Genomic DNA, 24,203 nt, shown 5'->3' on the forward strand with positions numbered 1-24,203 from the left:
ACCAGAGGCAACTGCGATACGTGGAAAAAGGAGGAGGAGGAAGAGGGGGAGGAGGAGGAGGAGGAGGAGGAGGAGGAAGAGGAGGAAGAGGAGGAGGGAGAGATGAGAAGGTTGAAAATGGCGAGAGAGAGAGAGAGAGAGAGAGAGAGAGAGAGAGAGAGAGAGAGAGAGAGAGAGAGAGAGAGAGAGAGAGAGAGAGAGAGAGAGAGAGAGAGAGAGAGAGAGAGAGAGAGAGAAAGAGAGTAGAAAGAGAGAGAGAGAGAGAGAGAGAGAGAGAGAGAGAGAGAGAGAGAGAGAGAGAGAGAGAGAGAGAGAGAGAGAGAGAGTTTACAGTGATGTACGCGGGTTATTGAGTCGAGAGAGAGAGAGAGAGAGAGAGAGAGAGAGAGAGAGAGAGAGAGAGAGAGAGAGAGAATCAGGGGAGGAAGGCAACTGGGAGGTAAAAAAAGATTAGGAGAAAGAGAACGGAAGGAAGGAGGGAAGGAAGGAAGGAAGGAAGGAAGGGAGGAAGGAAGGAAATTAGGGTGAGGGAAATGGTAGAACAGATGTCTGGCTTCCTCTCTCTCTCTCTCTCTCTCTCTCTCTCTCTCTCTCTCTCTCTCTCTCTCTCTTTTATCCTTCTCAACTTCTTTCTTCCTCCTCCTCCTCCTCCTCCTCCTCCTCCTCCTTCTTCTCTTCTTCCATTAAACATTTTCTTTTCTTAAACTCCTTTACTCTTTATTTTCGGCCGCAAATTCTCCTCATTTTCCTCTTCTTCCTCCTCCTCCTCCTCTTTTAAACGCCTCCTCTTTATCCACGTCTATTCTTCTCCTTTCTCTTCTTATTTGAACATACATTCCACTCACTTCCTCCTCCTCCTCTTCCTCCTCCTTCTCCTCCTCTTCCTCCTCCTCCTCCTAAACCCTTACGATCTCTAATGCTTTACTTTCCATTCTCTCCGTCTTCTTCTTCTTCTTCTTCTTCTTCTTCACTGTTGCTTTTGCGCCTTCACATAAATCTTCCAAACGATCTTGCTCGCAGCAGGGAGAGTCGAAGGAGTAAGAGGGGAGTTAGGGGAGAGAAAGAGGGGAGAGAGAGGGAGGAGGAGTAGGAAGGGGCAGGAAGTTCAAGGGAAAGAGGGGTCGTGTGAGGGAGTGATGGGAATGAAAGGGGAGTGAAGGGGAAGGGATGGGATGGGGTGAAGGGTAGGGAGTGAAAGGAATAGAAGGGGAGTGAAGGGGGAGGGATGGGGGGAGGGGAAGGGTAGGGAGTGAAAGGAATGGGAGAGGAATTAAGTTAAAAGAAAAATGATATGGAATGAGGGAAAAGGAAGGAAAAGGAAGGGAAAAATATATGGAATGAAGGGAAAGAGATAGGGAATGAAGGGAAAAAGGAGGAAAAGGAGGGGAAAATGATATGAAATGAGAGGAAGTAGATAGGAAGTGAGGGAAAAACGAGGAAAATGAAGGGGAAAAATGGAATGAGGGAAAAGAGATAGATGAGGGGAAAAGGAGGAAAAGGAAGGGGAAAAAATGGAATGAGGGAAAAGAGATGGATGAGGGGAAAATGAGAGGAAGAGGAGGGGAAAAGGATAGAGAATGAGGGAAAAGAGATAGGAGATGAGGGGAAAGGAAGGAAAAGAAGGGGAAAAAATATGAAATGAGAGGAAGTAGATAGGAGGTGAGGGGAAAATGAAGGAAAAGAAGGGGAATAAAATAAAAAATGAGGGGGAATGGAAAGGAAATGAAGGAAAAGGGATGAAAAGGAGGTGAAGGAAATAAAGAATGAGGGGAATGGAGAGGAAATGAAGGAAAAGGGATGAAAAGGAGGTGAAGGAAATAAAGAATGAGGGGAATGGAGAGGAAATGAAGGAAAAGGGAGAGAAAGTGAGGGGAAGGGACAGGAAAGGAGGAAAGGGAAAGGGAAAAGGGAAATAACAAATGAAAGATGTATGAAATTAAGGGATAAGAAGAGGTTAAAAAAGGGGAATGAAAGGGGAATAAGAGAGAAGAGAAGGAGGAAGAACGTCAAAGAGAGAAAGCTTGAAGAGAGAAAAAAAGACAATAATTGAGGGAAAGTGAAAATGGAGGAAGAGGAAAAAACAACAACAACAAGAAACGAGGGAATGAGAAAGGAGGAAAACAAAATTAAAATGGAAAAAGTAAGAAAAAAATATAGATTAGGAAAGTATAGAGAAAAAAACAATAAATAAAAAAAAGTACTAAAGAGAGGAAGAAAGAAAATGCAAGAAATAAGGGAGAGTGAGAGAGAGTGAAAGGAGGAAAAGGTGAGGGGAAGCGCCGGAGGGGAAGGGGAGAGGGGGAGGGGGGGTGCCAGAAGAGGGGGGTGAGGAGGGGTAAGGGGGAGTGGGGGTGAAAGGGGGGGGAGAAGGCAGACAAACTACTTTAAGGTCAAAGGCAAGGTTAGAACAGGCGGGGAGGGGGGAGAGGAGGGATGGGAGGGAGGGGGAAGAGGAGAGGAGAGGAAGGAGAGAAGGAAAAGCAAGGAGGGGAAAGGAGAAGAGGAGGAGGAGGGAGCAGAGAGGAAGAAGAAGAGAAGGAAGGGAAGGAAAAGAGGAGAGAGGTAAGGGGTTAAGGGAGGGGAAGGAGGGGGAATGGAAGGGAAAGTGATGGGAAGGGAAGAGAAAAATGGGCGAAGAAGGGAATGAAGGGAGAGTAGAGAGAATGGCAGAGGAAAAAGAAGAAGGAAGGAAGGAAGGAATGGAGGAGAGAGGGAAGGAAAGAGAGCGAGAAGAAACGAAAGGAATGGAGAGAAGGAAGGGAGGGGAAGAGGGAAGGAAGGAAGGAAGGGGAAGAGGGAAGGAAGGAAGGAAGGGGAAGAGGGAAGGAAGGAAGGGAGGGGAAGAGGGAAGGAAGGAAGGAAGGGGAAGAGGGAAGAAAGGAGAGAAGGAAGGAAGGAAGGGAAAGAGGGATGGAAGGAAGGAAGAAGGAAGGAAGGAAGATTGAAAGAAAGGGCAAAGACTCCTTTCTCTCTCCTCTCTCTCTTTCTATCTCTTCCTTCAATCCTTTCCTCTCTCTCTCTCTCTCTCTCTCTGCAAGTTTTATTTATTTATTCACTTATTTTTATTCTCCGTATCAAGTTCTGAGCCTGTCTGTTGTTTATTTATGTGGACTTTATGTTTTGCACGTGTGTGCCTATCATGACACACACACACACACACACACACACACACACACACATTTTGCCAGTCACCATTCTACTTAAAATGTTTTATTATTATTATTATTATTACTATAGTTATCATTATTATTATTGCTACTACTACTTTTACTGCTGTTCCTACTACTACTACTACTACTACTACTACTATTTGTTCTTCTTTTCTTGTTTCTTTTATTCGTTTTCAACACAATATAACAATTTATTTTATTACTACGTCTATTACTCCTTCTTCTACTACTACTACTACTACTACTACTACTACTACTACTACTACTACTACTACTACTACTACCATTACCACCACCACCACTACCATCGTCACCTGATCACATACACCTGTTCGTCTCCTTCCCACACCTGTTTCTCTCATCTACGTTCCCTTCCCCCCTCCACATACCTGTCAGCCTGCCTCTCTTTTATCTCCTCTCTCCCTCTCCCCCCCTCTCTCTCTCCCTCCCTCCCTCTTTCTCTCCCTCTTGTGTTGCCTTTAAGTAATTCAGATGCTTTTTTTCCATTCCAGCAGCGTCGGGATCGTCCAAATATAGCCGACCTTTGGGATGGGACACGTGCTGGCATTTCACTCGTCCTATAAATAGCCGCCAGAAAAATAGTTTGGTGTACCTCATAAACCTCCATTTTCTTTAGAGGGATTAGTTCGTTTTCTTTAAGGGAGGAAACAGCGGAAACTCGTGTGAAGATGAGGGAGGGAGAGAGAGGAGAAGGATGGAGGTTGCGTGTGGCCCTACCAGGTGTGTGAGGTAGGTGGCGTTTGGCAGGTAGGAACTAATCAGCTTGGGGACATAGGGACAGGTGTGTGACTTAACTCTTTGACAGGTGTTCCGCAGGTGTATGGGGTCGTGAGAGAGAGAGAGAGAGAGAGAGAGAGAGAGAGAGAGAGAGAGAGAGAGAGAGAGAGAGAGAGAGAGAGAGTATTTGATAAGGATCTGATGCAAATACGTCTGTAAGAGTTTGAGAGGTGCGTGAGGGGACACACACACACACACACACACACACACACACACACACACACACACACACACGCACCTTAAAACAGATTCCACGGCGAGATAAACAACACGAAATATATATAAATCGTGCATTCGACATATACAGTATATACAAAAAAAAAAAAAATGCCTGCTGATATTAGATAAGAAACAGAGAGAGAGAGAGAGAGAGAGAGAGAGAGAGAGAGAGAGAGAGAGAGAGAGAGAGAGAGAGAGAGAGAGAGAGAGAGAGAGAGAGAGAGAACAAACAAACAAACCAACACTCACCAGAGATGCGTTGAACATGTCCATTCTCGGTGAAGTTGACGGTCAGTCCAGGGTTGATATGGAGCAACACCACATACTGCCCACTGTCCTCCCAGCTCACGCCCACCTCCTCCACGCCCAACAACCCGCCCCCGCTGCCCAACCCGCTGCCCCCCACCTCCACCGTCACAGAACTCATCGCTGCCTCGTCCAGTGTTGCCTGTGAGGGGCTGGGGAAGCACTGGGACACGTGAGGATGTGGGGAGGACCCGCGAGACCTCGAGGAATTTGGGGATATGGTCTTGTTGTGTCTCCCTCGGCCTCGTCCTCCGCCCCCACCGCCGCCGCCGCCGCCGCCCAGGGACACCGCCCATGAATCGTCACGTGGTCCTTTATGCCTCCCTCTTCCGCCGCCGCCGCCGTAGCCGCTGTAGTAACCGCCGTAGGAGTCGTGGTATGTGTTCTTGTAGCCATGGTAGCCACAGTCTGCCTGGTGGTAGTGGTGCCCGCGGCCGTGATGGTAGTGGTGGCTGCCCGTGGTGGTGCTGTGGTGGTGGTGGTGGTGTGGGGAGGAGGCTGACCCGCCGTTGGTGTGGTGGTGGTGGTTGTTCGTGGTGTGGCTGTTCCCGTTGGTGGTGCTGTGGTGGTTGTTGTGGTAGCCCAGCTGGGAGGTGGAGGAGCCGCTTCCACCTCCGCCACCGCCGCTCGTCGGGGAGGTGTTGTTTTGGTGGTAGTTGTAGTTGTGGCTGTTGTTGTTATTGTTGTGGTGGTGGTGGTAGTAGTGGTGGTGTGGAGACTGGTGGCGGCGGTGCGGGGGCAGGCTGTGGGGGCCGGAGGGGTGTCGGCCCCCCCACGGGTAGTAGCTGTGAGGGCGGCAGAAGGGGCGCAGGTCCTCTTGGGTGAACGCTTCCCCCGTGGAGTTGACAGACGACGCGGGGGAGACGGGGCCCGAGGCTGAGAGGGACGAGGCGGGGGACGGGGGAACACCCATGGGCTGCGAGGTATGGTGGTGGTGGTGGTGGTGGTAGGGGTGGTGGTGGTGGTGGTGGTGGGGGTGTTGGTCTGCGAGGGGCGTGGGGGTGAGGGTGACCGTGGGTGGGGGGCCTGGGGTGACCTCCTCGCCCTCCTCCAACACCTTCACCATCACCTCACACCCAGAGAGCCTGCAACACAAGACGCAACACATCAACACGGGGGTAAGGAAGTCTCTCTCTCTCTCTCTCTCACACACACACACACACACACACACACACACACACACACACAGATGGCGCCACTATAAACACTTGTCTGCGCCATGACGGGCTGGGGGCCGAACACCATCCAGGCCCCTCAAGCAAGCTATACCAGCGCTATAGGCGTAGACGTAAAACACACACACACACACACACACACACACACACACACACACACTTAATCTTTGTGAACTGAAAACATATTGGAAAGTCCACGGCGAGATGGTTAAATGGATGAAGAGCTGCTCGATAGGACGGCAAAAGGGAAATGGCGTCAGCGTGAAGGACTGTATCAAGTGGAGTGCAGCAAGATAAGATTCAGTAACAGCCTCCATCATGTTCCTAGTATACTTCCATGACGTGGCAGACAGGTTAATGAGCCACGGGATTACCTGAATGTTTGAAGATGATGTAAAATTCATGAAGGCGATAAAAAGGCTCCGAGTGTTACATAGAACTACAAATAAGGGTCTAGATAAATCGCATGACTGGAGTAAAGCGTGAAAATTGGACTGGAATTTTTTTTTTTTTTACAAAACAGCAAGCTCATACAAAAAAGTAAACATTAATAAAAAAAAGCCCCTGCTAAAAAGAATCCAAAGAGGTACGAAAGATAGAGGTGTCCTGATGCTCAGAAATGTCACGTTTTAGAAATGGGAAGAAGTGACGGAAGACCCAAATAGAAGTATGATATTTTGGGAGAGGTCCTTGGCCACCCCCCCCCAAAAAAAAAAAAAAAAAAAGATCTAGAAGTAATAGCACATAACAACCTTTCCCACAATCAATCAATCAATCAATCATTAAGTAAGATGACTGGAAAATATTTTAGGTTTTTCACAAATACGAGTGTTTAGAGGAGGGTATCTGGACACCTCTCCTCCCGAAATTGACCTCTCTTTCTGGCCATAGTACCCTCACCTCACCCGAAGAATCATCCACATCCACATCCACAAGTAAGATAAGAGTGGAAGAGATGCCCCCCCCAAAAAAAAGACTTAATTAGGGCAACTGCTTTATAATGAGAGTGCGGGAAGTGGAACACAATAGATTACGAGGAAAAAAAATAGAGTTGACTTAATTATGGAATTCAAACTATAGTAAAGGACCTGAAATATATGGACAGGGAAGACAGACAGACGCGGATAATTGTAACGGAGATGGAGAGAAATACAAATAGAAGGAAAGATTGGGATAATAAAAGAAAATAATAGGCAAAGGAGGGAGAAGAGGAGGGAGAAGAGGGACATGATGACAAGGACGAAACACATAGATAATTAGAACAGATAGATAGATAGATAGATAGATAGATAGTGAGGAAAGATAGATAGATAGAGAGAAAAAAGGAAAAAAATAGCCAGGAGAGAGAGAGAGAGAGAGAGAGAGAGAGAGAGAGAGAGAGAGAGAGAGAGAGAGAGAGAGAGAGAGAGAGAGAGAGAGAGAGAGAGAGAGAGAGAGAGAGAGAGAGAGAGAGAGAGAGAGAGAGAGAGAGAGAGAGAAGGGAGGAGAGGAACAAGGAGACATCGACACACGGTAAACACAGACAGATAATTATAAGATAGACACATATAAATAGATAGATAGATAGGAAGGGAGAGAAGGGGAAGAAGAAGAGGAGGGAGAGAGAAACTTGATGAGGAAAATATATAAAGAAGTTTGAGTTAGCGATTATAATTATTGAATAGTCTGGACGCGACGGTAATTAAAGCATAAAATACCCATGAATTTAAAGCAAAATTGGATAAAAGCAGTTTCGGAGACGGGACAACTCAAGCTTATCTCAAATCCTGTATGCTGCAACGAGATAAACACACCCACATCCACACACACCCACACACACACACACACACATAGAATAAACAACACATTCACAGGTAAGGAAGAGAGGAAGGGATGACAATAGAAATAATACCAAACTTAATTAGGGCAACTGCTTTATAATGAGGGTGCGGGAGTGGAACATCATAAATTACGAGAAAAAAATGGAAAAAATGGCTTAATTATGGAATTCAAAACTAGTAAAGGGCAGGTGACTAGGAGAGGGTACTGTTCCCCCATTGAGCAAGACGGATGGGGTGTGTGGTGTGTGAGCTCCTGCCAGTACCCAGAGATCGACAAGATGAGTATTTGCTTACGTCGGGAGGGTACCTGGTGGCGAAAGCGAGTCCAGTCCGTGATCAGGCCGTGGTTAATTACACACCAACTCGTGAAATAGTAAATCTCTCTCTCTCTCTCTCGAATAATATCATTTAAACGTTTTCCTTTGCCTGTTGCTTGGGCGAGGAGGAGGAGGAGGAGGAGGAGGAGGAGGAGGAGGAGGAAGAAAGAAGAGGAAATGAGGAAGCAAAGTTAAAAAAAAGGAAAAAAATATCGAAGAAGAAAAGAGAGAGAGAGAGAGAGAGAGAGAGAGAGAGAGAGAGAGAGAGAGAGAGAGAGAGAGAGAGAGAGAGAGAGAGAGAGAGAGAGAGAGAGAGAGAGAGAGAGAGAGAGAGAGAGAGAGAGAGAGAGAGAGAGAGAGAGAGAGAAGAGGACACAGGGGAACAGAGGACTAGATAGGACGATAGACAGATAGATAGATAGACAGATAGACAGATGGATAGATAAACAGATAAAAAAGGTAAATGGGTTAAAAAAAAGATGGATAGAAAAATATGACTCGTAAGACAGACAAAGACAGATAGATAGATAAGAAGATAGACAGACAAATAGATAGATAGTTAAGGAAAATAGAGAAGGGATGGACTCAAGAGAAGATAATGGGAAAATAATAGTAAGCGGAGGGAGAGAAGGGGGAAGAAGGGAGGAAAAGAGAGAAGGGAGATAGGGGAGGAGAGAGGAGAGGGAAAGGGATGGAAGAAATGGAATGAATAGAAGAGAAAGGGCAAGGAAAGTGAAGATAAGGGAGGGGAGGAAGGGGAGGAAAGAGAGAGAGGAGGGGAGAGGGATGGAAGAATTAGAATGAATGGGAGGGAGAGGGCAAGGAAATGGAAGATAGACGAGGGGAGGAAGGGGAGGAAAGAGAGAGGAGAGGGGAGAGGGATAGAAGAATTAAAAGTGATAGGAGAGAAAGGGCAAGCAAGGGGAGAATGAAGGGAAGGAGAGAAAAGAAAAAAATGGAAGAGATGGGAGAGACACGACAGGCAAGGGGAGAGTGAGGGGAGGGTGAGGGGAGGTGAGGAAAGGGAAGAGAGGGGAGGGGAGGATGGGGAGGAAAGTAATAGACCAGTAAGGCCCCTCATTGCATATTCTAATAAAGCTTGTGTATAGAGAACAGCTGCCAGAGGAGGAGGAGGAGGAGGAGGAGGAGGAGGAGGAGGAAGATGATTTAAAGGGATATATGATGAGGAAAAATATCTTAGTATTCACACACACAAGAAAATGAAGAAGAAGAAGAAGAAGAAGAAGAAGAAGGAGAAGAGGACAAAGAAGAAGAGGCAGAAAAAGAAGAAGCAGAAGAAGAAGAAGAAGAGGACGAGGAAGAAGAAAACGAAGATGCAGAAGAAAAAAGATGATAAAGAAAATGAAGAAAAAGATGATGATGATGAAGAGGAAGAAGAAAAGATAATGAAGCAAGAGACAAGATGATGGTGATGATAAACAGAAAAAAAAAGAAGATGAAGGAGAAGAAAACAAGAAGACAATAACGAAGACAAAGAAAAAAAAATAAGAGCAAAAAAAAAAAAAAATGAAAGAAAATGAGAAGAGGGAAAAAATGAGAAAAAAATAGAGGAAATAGAGAAATGTCATAAGAAAGAAAAATAAGGAAAAAACAAAATAAAGAAAACAATAAGAAAATAAATAATGAAAAAAGAAAAGAATTATGAGGCGGAAATAAACAAAAAAGGAAAAAGAGAAGAGGAAGAAGAAAGGAAAGAAAAGAAAATAGACGAAAACTCGACCAGGATATTACACGAAGCTTAGTCACACGAGAGAGAGAGAGAGAGAGAGAGAGAGAGAGAGAGAGAGAGAGAGAGAGAGAGAGAGAGAGAGAGAGAGAGAGAGAGAGAGAGAGAAATTTATAGCTGGTATCAAAGCGCGCGCAAACACACACACACACACACACACACACACACACACACACACACACACACACACACACACACACACACACACACACACACACACACGATATCAGGAAAAAGAAATGAAAAGGAAACCATAGTATTAGTATTAGACGTAAAAACAATAATAATAATAATAATAATAATAATAATAATAATAATAATAATAATAATAATAATAATAATAATAATAATAATAATAATAATAATAACAATAATAATAATAATAATAATAAAAGTAATAATAAAAACACTACTACTACTACTACTACTACTAATAATAATAATAATAATAATAATAATGATAATAATAATCAGGGAGAAAATAAACTAATTGTAGAAATCACTCATACAAATAATCCCACCCACTCTCTCTCTCTCTCTCTCTCTCTCTCTCTCTCAGCCTCGAAATAAGAGGTGGAGGAGGGAGGTAAAAAGTGGAGGAGCGGAGTGAGGGAGATGAATGTGAAGTGGATGTGAGTAATGTGGAAGGGGGGAGGGGGGAGGGAGATGGAGGGAAAGAGGGGAAAGGAGGAGCGTGGGAGAGACGAAAGCGTGGGTGGAGGGGAGGAGGAGGAGGAGGAGGAGGAGGAGGAGGAGGAGGAGGAGGAAAGGGAGAATGCATGTTTTTTTGTGATGTATACGTGAGAGAGAGAGAGAGAGAGAGAGAGAGAGAGAGAGAGAGAGAGAGAGAGAGAGAGAGAGAGAGAGAGAGAGAGAGAGAGAGAGAGAGAGAGAGAGAGAGAGAGAGAGAGAGAGAGAGAGAGAGAGAGATAACATACAAGGAATTACTGAGCTGTGTATGTATGTATGTGTGTGTGTGTGTGTGTGTGTGTGTGTGTGTGTGTGTGTGTGTGTGTGTGTGTAACTTCCGCTGTGACGTATAGAAGGATAATATATAGTCACGTTGGGGGAAGAGAAAGGAAGGGAGAGGAAGGGGAAGGGAGGAGGAGGGGAAGGAAGGGGATGAACAGAGGGGAAGGAAGGGTAGAGGAAGGAAAATGACGTAAGAGAGGAAGGGGATGGAAGGGGAAGAAGGGGATGGAAAGGAAGGGGATGGAAAGGAAGGGAATGGAAAGGAAGGGGATGGAAAGGAAGGGAATGGAAAGGAAGGTGATGGAAGGGAAGGGAATGGAAGGGAAGGGGATGGAAAGGAAGGGAATGGAAAGGAAGGGAATGGAAGGGAAGGGAATGGAAAGGAAGGTGATGGAAAGGAAGGGAATGGAAAGGAAGGGGATGGAAAGGAAGGGAATGGAAAGGAAGGGAATGGAAAGGAAGGGGATGGAAAGGAAGGGGATGGAAAGGAAGGGAATGGAAAGGAAGGGGATGGAAAGGAAGGGAATGGAAAGGAAGGGAATGGAAAGGAAGGGAATGGAAGGGAAGGGAATGGAAAGGAAGGGAATGGAAAGGAATGGAATGGAAAGGAAGGTGATAGAAGGGAAGGGAATGGAAAGGAAGGGGATGGAAAGGAAGGGAATGGGATGGAAGGTGATGGAAAGGAAGGGAATGGAAAGGAAGGGAATGGAAGGGAAGGGGATGGAAAGGAAGGGAATGGAAAGGAAGGGGATGGAAAGGAAGGGAATGGAATGGAAGGGAATGGAATGGAAGGGGATGGAAAGGAAGGGAATGGAAAGGAATGGAATGGAAAGGAATGGAATGGAAAGGAAGGGAATGGAAAGGAAGAGAATGGAAAGGAAGGGAATGGAAAGGAAGGGGATGGAAGGGAAGGGAATGGAAAGGAAGGTGATGGAAAGGAAGGGGATGGAAAGGAAGGTGATGGAAGGGAAGGGAATGGAAAGGAAGGGAATGGAAGGGAAGGGAATGGAAGGGAAGGGAAGGGAATGGAATGGAAGGGAATGGAAGGGAAGGGGATAGAAGGGAAAGAAGGGGATGGAAAGGAAGGAAATATTATATAAGAGAAGGAAAAGATTAAAGGGAAGATAAGGGAGGGGAAGAGGGAGAAGAGGATATGGAAACAATGGAAGGGAAGGGAAGGAAGGGGAAATAAAAACCGAGTAGAATGATAGAAATTGAAGAAGAGAAATTAGAAAGGGAGGATGGAGGAAAGGGAGAGAACAGGGAAGAAGGGAGGAAAGGGAGAAAAATTCGGAATGATGAAGAAATGGGAAGAGAAAAAGGAGAAAAGATGGAGGAAAAGTAGGACTGGGTAGGAGGGGAGAAATGGGAGAAATGGGGAGGAAAAGGAAAGAGAGAAAAGGGAAGAAAGGAAGGAAGGAAGAAACGAAGGAGTGAAAATGGGAGAAGAAAAGGAAGAGATGAAAAGGGGAAGGAAAGGGAACGAAAAGGGGAAAGGGAGAAAAGGCAGAAACATGGAAGAGAGGAAGAAAGGAGGAAAAAGGAAGACAGGAAGAAAGGAAGAGATAGAAAATGGAAGAAGGGAGAAAGGAGGAAAAGTAGGAGAGACGACAAACAGGGAAGAGGGGAGGAGAGAAGAAAGGGAGGAAAGGAAGGCATGGGGGAGGAGGGAGGAATGGAGGAGAGAAAGACGGGGAGGAAAAAATTAAGACTTTGACTGAAGTTAGAGAAAGAGGAAAAACAAAATGGTGGTATAAATCATGAGAGAGAGAGAGAGAGAGAGAGAGAGAGAGAGAGAGAGAGAGAGAGAGAGAGAGAGAGAGAGAGAGAGAGAGAGAGAGAGATAGAGAGAGAGAGAGAGAGAGAGAGAGAGAGAGAGAGAGAGAGAGAGAGAGAGAGAGAGAGAGAGAGAGAGAGAGAGAGAGAGAGAGAGAGAATTATATCAGTTGAGCACCTATACACACACACACACACACACACACACACACACACACACACACACACACACACACACACACACACACACACACACACACACACACACACACATAAGTAGTGCTTCATCATAGCTTGGAAACTTTTGAGTATATACAATAAAAAAACTTAACTGTTCCTCCTCCTCCTCCTCCTCCTCCTCCTCATAACGAGACGAATAATAATAATAATAATAATAATAATAATAATAATAATAATAATAATAATAATAATAATAATAATAATAATAATAATAACAACAATAATAATAATAATAATAATAATAATACAAATCTACACTCAAAAATCTTTACGAATGTCAAACCACGAACAGTAAGAGCCAAAAAATGACCCCCTTAAAAAAAAAAGTATCATATTTCAACCATAAGAAAGTGATGGTCGTGTAGATATTGGTTATGGTGATGGTGGTGGTGGTGGTGAGTGGTCTGATGATGTGGTAGTGTTGGTAGTTTAAAGAAGTGGAAGTGTAATTTTGGTAGTGGTACTGGTTACTATAGTGATGGTGTGTGTGTGTGTGTGTGTGTGTGTGTGTGTGTGTGTTTGCTGTATATGCATTGTTGTAGTAGTTGTGGTTGCTGTAGGTGTCTGTAGCGGTAGTGGTGGTGATGTAGGAAGTAGAAACAGCAGTTGTAGTAGTAGTAGTTGTGGTAGGGGTGGTGGTGGTGGTGGTGGAGGAGTAGGAAGTAGCAGAGGTGGGGGTGGATCACGAATCAGCTGTTTGTATTCACCTGTGTAACACCTGCTGGGAGAAGAGAGGAGGAGGAGGAAGAGGAGGAGGAGGAGGAGGAGGAGGAGGCGGAAGATACAAGAGAAGAGATGAGAGATGAGAAGAAAGAGGAAGTCAGGAGATAAAAGAGAGAGAGAGAGAGAGAGAGAGAGAGAGAGAGAGAGAGAGAGAGAGAGAGAGAGAGAGAGAGAGAGAGAGAGAGAGAGAGAGAGAGAGAGAGAGAGAGAGAGAGAGAGAGAGAGAGAGAGAGAGAGAGAGAGAGAGAGAGAAGGAGGAAGGGAGGGAGGGGAAAGAAGGGGGTGATTGATTGGTGCAGGTGCGGACGACTTCCTAACACCTGCTCCCCCGGTCAGGTGTGTTCCGTGCAGGTGTTACGCGACAAGGAAGTAACGGGTAGAGTCCGTGTTCTATAATCCACATTTTGGTATTCTCAGACCGGCAGAAATTCCCACTAACTTATATTTTTTGGGGAGTCCGAGTACTTAGCGGTCGTATTTTTTTTATAGTGTTGTTCTATGCATTACGTTTATTGTATTTTCACTTGTTTGTATCTACTTTATGCATTCATCAATCACTTGTTCATTCACTTATTTATTATCATCATTATTTTCAAGCACCACACGTAATTATTTCATTAGTTATTCATCCATATTTGTTCCTCGCACGTTTTCGTATATTCATATTTATTTATTTTTCACTCTTTCCCATGCATCACTTTTCTGTATATCTTCTCGTGCACTAGTAATTTTCCCTCCTGTCTTGTTATTGAGTTTTTATTAGTTTTTATTCAGCGTACAACTAATGGACTTGACGAGTTTTTATTTTTATTTTCTCACGCATCAGAAAATTTACAGTCTGTCTTACGTTCATTGCAATTATTATTAGTATTTTGATTTCTGGTCCGTGCATCTCTTGGGTTTATTTACCTGTGCTTTCTCTTTACTCCTTCACCGCCGTTCAGTTTACAAAGTTCGGTCTGTTAAAAATACACATATAAAAAAAAAAAAAAGTATTGATGAAATGACGTGGCGTGTTTTTCCATTTTAAATTTTCTTTTTTTTCCTGACTCGACAGCAAGGAAAAGATGACGTGCCGCTACACCTGTTTCCACACACACACACACACACACACACACACACACACATTTCCTACTCCCTATTTTTCGCCTCCCCCCCTCTCTATGCATGTGTCTGTGTGTGTGTGTGTGTGTGTGTGTGTGTGTGTGTGTGTGTGTGTGTGTGTGTGTGTGTGTGTGTGTGTGTGTGTGTGTGTGTGTGCCGTTGTTCTACCCTGCTCCCATCTTGAAACACCTGTCTTCTCTCCCTCCCTCTCTCCCTCCATTCCCTCTCCTCTCCTTCCCTCCCTCCCTCTCTTCCCCTCTTCCTTCGTTACATTGACCTCATGACAAAGGGGGAGGGAGGGAGCAGGAGGAGGAGGGTGAGGAGTGGGGGGAAATGGATTAGCTACCAGCATCATAGTGCCGAGGAGGAAGAGGGGAAGGGGAGGAGGAGGAGGAGGAGGAGGAGGAGAGGTATATCAAAAGTGCTGGAGGAAAGTCATGAGAGCGTGAGGAAGAAGGAAAGAGTGAGTAAGGGGAAATAACCGTGAGGAAAGAGAGGAGGGTGCGGGGGAAAGAAGAGGAGGAGGAGGAGGAGGAGGAAGGAGGGAAAAGGGGGGGGGAGGGGGATGGCCAGTGCACACGATTGGGTGGAGATAAGAGGAGAGAGGAAGACGAGGGTAGATGATGAAATTGAGAAGGATGATGAGGGGAGAGGAAGAGGGAGGGGAAGGGTCAGGGGAACGGAGGATGAGGGGAAGAGAGGGGAGGGGGGGAGGGAGAGACGAGGGCAAATGATGGTGATGAAAGTGAGGTGACTGAGAGGAGTGATGAAGGGAGGGGAAGGGGAGGGCGAGGGGAAGGGAAGGGCGAGGGGAAGGGGAACGAGAGAGTGAGGGAATTTAAAGGAGAGTTGCCTAAGGAAGGAAGGAAAGGGAGGTGGGAGGGAGAAACCAAGAGAACGAGGGAGAGAGGAGGTGAAGGAGGAGAAGGAGAGAAAGGGGAAGAATTATTAAAGGGAGCTATGCGCATGTCAACAAGTTCTGGGTCACACACACAAACACACACACACACACACATTATCACAAAGCCTACGTGTCTTGAGTATAGGCCTGATGATGTAATCTTTGCTTAGGAGATAAACGGACAATGGTTGGTCGATGTCACTGATATAAGTACCATTAGGGGAAGTGATGGTTCATTGGTCAGCCCGCGGACGCCGTGATAAAGCTGCCCCGTCTCCAAGTCCCACCACAAGCAGCTGACAACTGACAACGGAAGATCACCAACATGCTGCCCAGATTGTCAGTCAACCCAAACTTCAGCGATTGTGGCCAAGAACGACATCGAAGGAGGTGGAACCGCGCGCATGTGTCGACTGCCCCAACCTTTGCCATGCCCCGAAACCCCCGCTCCCCGATGCCACGCCCCTCTCCCCACCAGGCTGTCCTCTGATGTGCCGCTCTCACTGCAGGCGGGCGCAAGCTTCCCCCCCCCCCCCCCCCACACACACACACAAAAATCAAATACTTTATCCTTATGAGAAAATTCGTGGTCTGTTCCTTCCCACAAAGAAAATATTGTATACGTGGTCACCTGAAAACAGTATTATCTCGTTTACGCGGCAGGTAATAACACTCAGGTGAGGCGCGCTGTGAACTGATATTAATAGTGTGTGTGTGTTTGTGTGTGTGTGTGTGTGTGTGTGTGTGTGTGTGTCAGAGAGAGAGCGAGAGAGAGAGAGAGAGAGAGAGACGCCGCAGGGTAGGAGCAGGTAAGTACGGTCTCTCTCTCTCTCTCTCTCTCTCTCTCTCTCTCTCTTTACATTAATATTTTTCTTCACGTTATGACCTAATCAGAGCACCGAGACCTGAGGCACCTGTGTTTGTGTGTGTGTGTGTGTGTGTGTGTGTGTGTGTGTGTGTGTGTGTGTGTGTGTGTGTGTGTTTTACGGAGCCCTACACCGTTTTCCTCGAACTGGTCCTGTTTAGGTTACCCATTCCTCTCTGAATCATCTGTTCCCCTTTCATCTCTCTCTCTCTCTCTCTCTCTCTCTCTCTCTCTCTCTCTCTCTCTCTCTCTCTGCAATAATCGTACGTAATCAAAAATACACCAATTAAACCCTATTTTATTCAGCTATATCGGAAGTCATGGTGTAATCTTCTAGTCAAAGCTGCATGGTATCGATTTCAAGACGGCACCAGACACACTCACTTGCCTCGATTTGGTTGTTATTATTCTAAGAGGCGAAGCAGGTAGAGAGAGAGCGGAGATTTACACGCCTCCCTGCACCATGGACGGGAAAATCACCCTTGAAGACCCGGTTAATGTTTCAAAAGCCTCTCCTAGAAGGGTCTGAGATATTTATGGGCTGTTTTGTGACGCTGATAACAGTATACACGACATGGAAGGGAAAAATCACCCAAGAAAACCAGGATAGTGTTTCAAAAGCCTCATATAGAATAGTCCTGAGATATGAATGGGGTGTTTTGTGACCCTGGTGAGTTTTACACGCCTCCCAGCACCATGGACGGGAAATCACCCCTTGAAGACCCGGTTAATGTTACAAAAGTCTCTCCTAGAAGGGTCTGAGATTTGTATAGACCGTTTTGTGACCCTGGTGATAGTTTTACACGACTCCCAGCACCATGGACGGGAAATCACCCCTTTAAGACCCGGTTAATGTTTCAAAAGCCTCTCCTAGAAGGTTCTGAGATTTGTATAGACCGTTTTGTGACCCTGGTGATAGTTTTACACGACTCCCAGCACCATGGAAGGGAAAATCACCCCTTGAAGACCCAGTTATTCTTCTCTGTGGCCTTGTGAATAAGCCGTAAAGGAAACCCAATACGTTTAAGAATACATATACCATGGTCAGTAGCAGAGAGAGTAGTATTAGAGAGAGCATGAAAGGTATAGCGATGAGAAAGAGAGAGAGGACGAGAGAATATAGTTTGAGTTTGAGGTTACGGTGGTTAGATATCTTGTTTAATTAAAGGACCGGAATTAAGAATATATATACGATGGTCAGTAGCCTTCAAACACCAAAGACGTAGAGAGAGAGAGAGAGAGAGAGAGAGAGAGAGAGAGAGAGAGAGAGAGAGAATGAGAGAGAGAGAGAGAGAGAGAGAGAGAGAGAGAGAGAGAGAGAGAGAGAGAGAGAGAGAGAGAGAGAGAGAGAGAGAGAGAGAGAGAGAGAGAGAGAAAGAGAGAGCGAGAGAGAGAGAGAGAGAGAGAGAGGACGAGAGAATATAGTTTGAGTTTGAGGTTACGGTGGTTAGATATCTTGTTTAATTAAAGGACCGGGATTATGTGAATGTGTCTTATTTAATATGCTCTCTGTTTGTTTGTTTGTTTATTTGTTTTTAGGTATGTGTGTCTGTCTGTTTGTTTACTTGTCTTCCACACCCAACAGAAAACAGAGGTGGCAACTCTCATCCGTCAAACGTCATCCATCTATTTCTTTGATATGGGTGAACTACTACTACTATTACTACTACTACTACTACTACTACTACTACTACTACTGCTACTACCACCACCATCACTGCAACAATAATCATTACTACAACATCTACTTTCACAACCATAAAACTACTATTACTACTTCTACTACTACTACGACTACTACTACTACTACTACTACTACTACTTCCCATTTCACGTTCCTCTACAATGAACGTCACATATTAATACATAAACAACGGATTTCCGCTGTCAAAAAGGTCATGTTTGGCGCGATTACGTTCTCTCTCTCTCTCTCTCTCTCTCTCTCTCTCTCTCTCTCTCTCTCTCTCTCTCTCTCTTAAACACATATACAGGTTAGTCATGAATCTCCTTATTTACGGCTGCGAGAGAGAGAGAGAGAGAGAGAGAGAGAGAGAGAGAGAGAGAGAGAGAGAGAGAGAGAGAGAGAGAGAGAGAGAGAGAGAGAGAGAGAGAGAGAGAGAGAGAGAGAGAGAGAGAGAGAGAGAGAGAGAGAGAGAGAGAGAGAGAGAGAGAGAGAGAGAGAGAGAGAGAGAGAGAGAGAGAGAGAGAGAGAATGTGACGATGAACGAAGGAAGTGAAGAAGGAAAGAAAGGAAGGATGGTAGAAAAACAAAGGAAGGAAATAAAAAAAACAATACAAAGGAAAGCATGGAGGAATGGAGTACGTGAGGGATGGAGTAAAAAAAAAAAAAAAGGAAAACGGATAGAAAAATGACAAAAAAAAGGGTATCATATATTTTTCCGGATTTTCCTTCACTCTTTTCCCGTGACTCCAAATATACTTCAGCCACCATTTTTTTTTTTTTTTTTTTTTTTACGTTGTTGCCTATTGCGCCGGTAGGCATCTTCCCGGTGGGGCCTGATGGTCGGCCCAGCCCGTTCTGGCGCAGGCGAGTGTTTATAGTGGCGCCATCTTGCATTGGCTCATGCTGCCCCCCGGAACTCGTTCTTGATTCGCTTGGACGGCTTCCTCTAGAGTCCGGGTTGATGGGTGGTCTTCAGGACAGCATGTGGGTAGTTTTAAGCCACTCGGCGGTGACCGAAAAATCCGAGTGGTAGCGTGAGGATTCGAACCCGCGTCGTCCATCACGCGGCGAATGTGGGTCCAGTACGCTATCACTTCGGCCACCGCCTACCCACTGAATGTACTTTTGTTTTTATGCGGAGATTGTCTTTCCAAATATAACTTCCATGTAAATCAGTGCCTCATGATAATTGATAACAGAAACGGTTCAAAAAAATCTCGCTCGTATGTAACCTTGCCAGTCTTAATATTTCAACACTAAACCCACTGAATGTACTTTCGTTTTTACGCGGAGACTGTCTTTCCATACTACTTCCATGCTAAGTAGAATGCCTCATGCTAATTGGTTAGAGAAACGGTAAAAAAAAATATCGTATGGATGTCACTGAAGCCAATCATACGTCACCACCAATGTCTTTTTTTTTTACTCCCTACATCCATCGCTGACTCCTTTTATTATATTTTCCTTCCATTGTTTTCCTATCATCTTTCCTTCCTCACTTCCTTCTTGCCTGCCTCCTACCTCCCTCTCATCCACCCATCCACCCACCTTTCACTATACGCCTTGTTAGAACAAACCAGAATACTTCATCAATACAAATATCAGAACAACGGTAAAGCTCGTAATAATTGCCCGTAATATAACACGCTCCGTCAATATCAGGAAGAGAAACAGTGAATCTGGGTAATCTCGGTCATTTTTCAACACTAAACCCATTCACCCACCTATCCTTCAATACTTTCGCAAATTAGAATACCTTCGCTCATAGGTCAATGTTGTCAGACGCTCACGCTATATACCGAATCTCACATCAACTGTTTATAAATGCTCAAAAAGACGTAAAATGCCTCATGCGTTCCTTCTCACGTCCATCGTAGAGAAGCCTTGCCAAGCTACCACGAGGGTCAGAAAACCACCCCTGGAAAGACCGACAACTCTCATGAAAGCCTTTTTTTTACAGGTAAGGAGACAGTTCAAGGGCGTAAGAAAAAATATTAAAAAAAAGCCCGCTACATACTGCTCCTGAATAGAGGTCAAAGGAGTGTTCAAAAGGAGAGGTCAATTTCGGGAGGCGAGGTGTCCTGATACCCTCCTCTTGTCGAATGTATGTGCTTGAGCGAGGAAATGTGTGATAATATATGCCCCATAGACAGCAACAGTACAAACAGGGGTAGGAGTAGGAGTAGGGAAAAAGAGTCGCCTTCCTTGGCATGGAATATTAAAACTGGCAAGGTTACATACGAGCGAGATTTTTTATAACCGTTTCCTCTATCAATTATCATGAGGCACTCTGATTTACATGAAGTTATATATGGAAAGACATTCTCCGCGTAAAAACGAAAGTACAGACAGCGGGTTTAGTGTTGAAATAATTATGACAGGCAAATGGTGACATATCCGTTCGACATTTAGTATTTTTAGTTCTGATATTTACGAGGCATTTCCAAGAGTGTTAGCAACGGTTGGTGGTGGCGCAGCGAGTTACAGTTTCAAATAGCCTACTTATTTTTTGTTGTCATTTGTATTTTGAGGCATTTGAACATCTTGCTTTACTATACTGACGAGGCGTAGCTATTATAAGGGGGGCAATTACGTGATTTACCGTTGTGTTATTCCTATTTATCGAGGTTTTCTACTTTGCGTTAACGAGAGGTATAGAAGGGAGTGGCTGGGTGGGTGGAAGGGTTGGGTGGTGAAAAATGATTGGCTTTTGTTTTGATCGTATAAGATTTGCCGTTCCTGTTACTTATATATCGACGAGGCGGGTTATAAGACTCTCAATTGTTATATATGTTCGAGATTTATCATTTATTTTAACTATATACTAATGAAACGTACTGTAAGACTAATAACTGTTATATTTGTACGAGATTCACCGTTACTTACAAATTTGACGAGACGTAATATAAGCGTCGTAACTGTTATATATGTACGATATTTACTGTATTACCAAAACGTGTTATACGACTGTCATCTGTTTTATTTGTACGAGATTTACCGCTTCTGTTACCTATACTAACGAGGCATTCTTATTTACACTCGACGGGGGGGTGTATGGCAAAGCAACCACAACGTAAATAGTTACAGATTTTTATTTATTTTTACGTCTGAACCTATAGCGCCGGTAGACTTGCTTGAGGGGCCTGGATGGTAGTCGGCCCCAGCCCGTCATGGCGCAGGCAAGTGTTTATAGTGGCGCCATCCTGCTGGGTTGTGGCGGAGCAGGCTAAGTTCTAACGGTTCTATTCGTAGGAGATTTAGCATTTCTCTCGCATATATTACCGAGGCATTGTGATTTGCATACGACAAGGATGAATATGGGAAATTAACCACAGCTTAAACATATACAGCATCTGGTGGGCGGCGTTAGAATAGAAGCGGCAAGTGTTCAATTCGTACACAAGATTCACCGTTTCTATTCCTTATATTGAGAGAGATACTGTGATTTGCATGCGACAAGGATGAGTATGGGAAATTAACCACAGCGTAAACAAATATAGAAGCTGGTTAGCGGCGTTACATTAGAAGCGGCAAGTGTTCAATTCGTATACAAGATTCACCGTTTCTATTCCTTATATTGAGAGGGATACTGTGATTTGCATGCGACGGGGACATAGACGGCAAGGCAAACAAATATAGACGCTGGGTAGCGGCGTTACATTAGAAGCGGCAAGTGTTCAATTCGTATACAAGATTCACCGTTTCTATACCTTATATTGAGAGAGATACTGTGATTTGCATGCGACGGGGACATAGACGGCAAGGCAAACAAATATAGAAGCTTAATCGTGGCGCTGCAGTGTGAGTGGCAACGCTTATACTCACGAGACTCACCCCTTTTTATTTATATTGACAAGGTATTATGGCTTGCATGTGGCTGGTGTGTGTGAGCGTGACGAGGTAATGAACGCGTACAGGGAGGCGTGGAGGCGTTGCAAAGGACAGCACGCGGCGGGATGAACCTCGGTTTTTCCTCGGGCGCGAAAGGGAGCGGCCAGTGATGATGAGCGGGACGAGGCGGCGCGGCGGGTTATGTGGTGTTAGCGGAAGCGGGCCACGTGATTGTACTATACGATGATTGCAGTGACGATGATGAATATGATGATGATAATGAGAGCCATACGCCGCCGCTGGGTATAACTAATGATACTGTGTTTGTTGATTTGGAGCTGATGTTATTACTGTAATCAGACTCGGCTATGTAGTCAGTTTAGACCGTCAGTTTGATACACAATTTCAAATACTGCGTAGATGACATGGGAGGGAGAGAGTGATGTGTTGTTGGTGATGTGACAGAGCTGTGAGGAGGTTCAGATCCCACCCAAACTGACTCCATATTTGCGTTAAAGGTAAGCAATTAACCAGGTAGAAAGGTATATACGTACAGGTAGAAAAAGATAGGTAGGTTGAACAGGTAGGTAGGACAGGTAGGCAGGTAGGTAATTTCCCTCCACGCCGTAACCTTTACTTATTAATGAATGTTGGGAATGTTTTGAGGTTAGTTAGTGTGATGTTTATCGGAAAGCATATCGAAAAAGAAAACATTGCAGGCATATTTTCAGCTTATGATGCGTTTGAGGAATTCGGGGAGTTTAAGTGTGTGTGTGCGTGTGTGTGTGTGTGTGTGTGTGTGTGTGTGTGTGTGTGTGTGTGCAACACACACACACACACACACACACACACACACACACACACACACACACACACACACTCATCAAATTCCTCAAACTCATCTCTATGCTCCTCCTCCTTCTCCTTTCCCCCACGTTTCTCCTCCTCCTCCTCCTCCTCCTCCTACCCCAGACCTCTCCAACACCAAAATACATAACTTAAAGCAAACGTTTTAGATTTAGAAGAGGAAAACAAAAGAAAACGTATTACAGGAAGCCAGGCGCGTGACTCATGGAGGAGGAGGAGGAGGAGGAGGAGGAGGAGAAGAAAGAGGGGGAGGAGGAGGAGGAGGAGAGGGATAGCAAACATCTCTCCTAACCCTTCATTCGCTCCTTTTCCCTTTACTTCTCGTGACTCATGGAAGAAGAGAAGGAATACATAGGAATACATAGGAGGAGGAGGAGAAGAAGAAAGAGGAGGAGGAGGAGGAGGAGGAGGAGGAGGAGAGGGATAGCAAACATCTCTCCTAACCTTTCTTTCGCTCCTTTTTCCCTTACTTCTCCTTCGTCTCCTTCGTCAGGTGAAATAAGAACCCTGAAATCATAGTCTTCAGGTTCTCAAATAACCAGAATAACACTTTTTTTGTCGTTTTCTTATTTCAGTTTTTGTCTTAAGTCTGAATATATGCTCTGTTTATTTTTTTGTTTTTGTTTTGAGTCATCCATCATAATCTGTCCTTTTGTTTCAAGTCGTTTATCTTCCTCTGTTTTCTTTTGTCCCTATTCTTTTTCTTACCCTTTATTATTGTCTCCAGTCCTATATATTCTTTTGTTTTGTCTTGTCCTTGTTCTTTTTTTATCGTCATTTATCTTCCCCTGTATTCTTTTGTCCTAAGTCTTTCTCGTTAGTTCATTGCCTCAAGTCTTTCTCCTTATTTGTCTCGTCCAACTTCCTGTTTTATTTTCTTTTATTTACGTTTTTTTTCGTAATTGCTTTTTTGTTGTCTCGTCTTTCTTATATATGTTTTTTTGTGTGTAAAGATATTCTCCTTACTCTACTTTCCTTAATGATGTTTTTTTCTTTTCTTTCTTCTGCAATCCTTTTTCTAATCTCGTCTTTTCTTCCTGCTCCAATTTTTTGTCTTAAGTCAATGATGTGTTTTTTCTCTTCTCTCTTGTGCAATCCTTTTTCTAATCTCGTCTTTTCTTCCTGTTCCAATTTTTTGTCTTAAGTCAATGATGTGTTTTTTCTCTTCTCTCTTGTGCAATCCTTTTTCTAATCCCGTCTTTTCTTCCTGCTCCAATTTTTTGTCTTAAGTCAATGATGTGTTTTTTCTCTTCTCTCTTCTGCAATCCTTTTTCTAATCTCGTCTTTTCTTCCTGCTCCAATTTTTTGTCTGAAGTCGATGTTTTTTTATTCTCTTCTCTCTTGTGCAATCCTTTTTCTAATCTCGTCTTTTCTTCCTGCTCCAATTTTTTGTCTTAAGTCAATGATGTGTTTTTTCTCTTCTCTCTTCTGCAATCCTTTTTCTAATCCCGTCTTTTCTTCCTGCTCGAATTTTTTGTCTGAAGTCGATGATGTTTTTTTTTATCTTCTCTCTTGTGCAATCCTTTTTCTAATCCCGTCTTTTCTTCCTGCTCTATTTTTTTGTCTGAAGTCGTCTTTCTACAGTACTTCTTCCTTCCTCTGACTTAAACTCTTACCAAATGGAGAACGTATCAGACTACCTTTGGAATCTAACCTTACCATAAGTCTTTGCCATTCTTTTTTTTGTT

The sequence above is a fragment of the Eriocheir sinensis genome, chromosome 58, assembly GCF_024679095.1.
Source record: "Eriocheir sinensis breed Jianghai 21 chromosome 58, ASM2467909v1, whole genome shotgun sequence".
NCBI lineage: Eukaryota > Metazoa > Arthropoda > Malacostraca > Decapoda > Varunidae > Eriocheir > Eriocheir sinensis.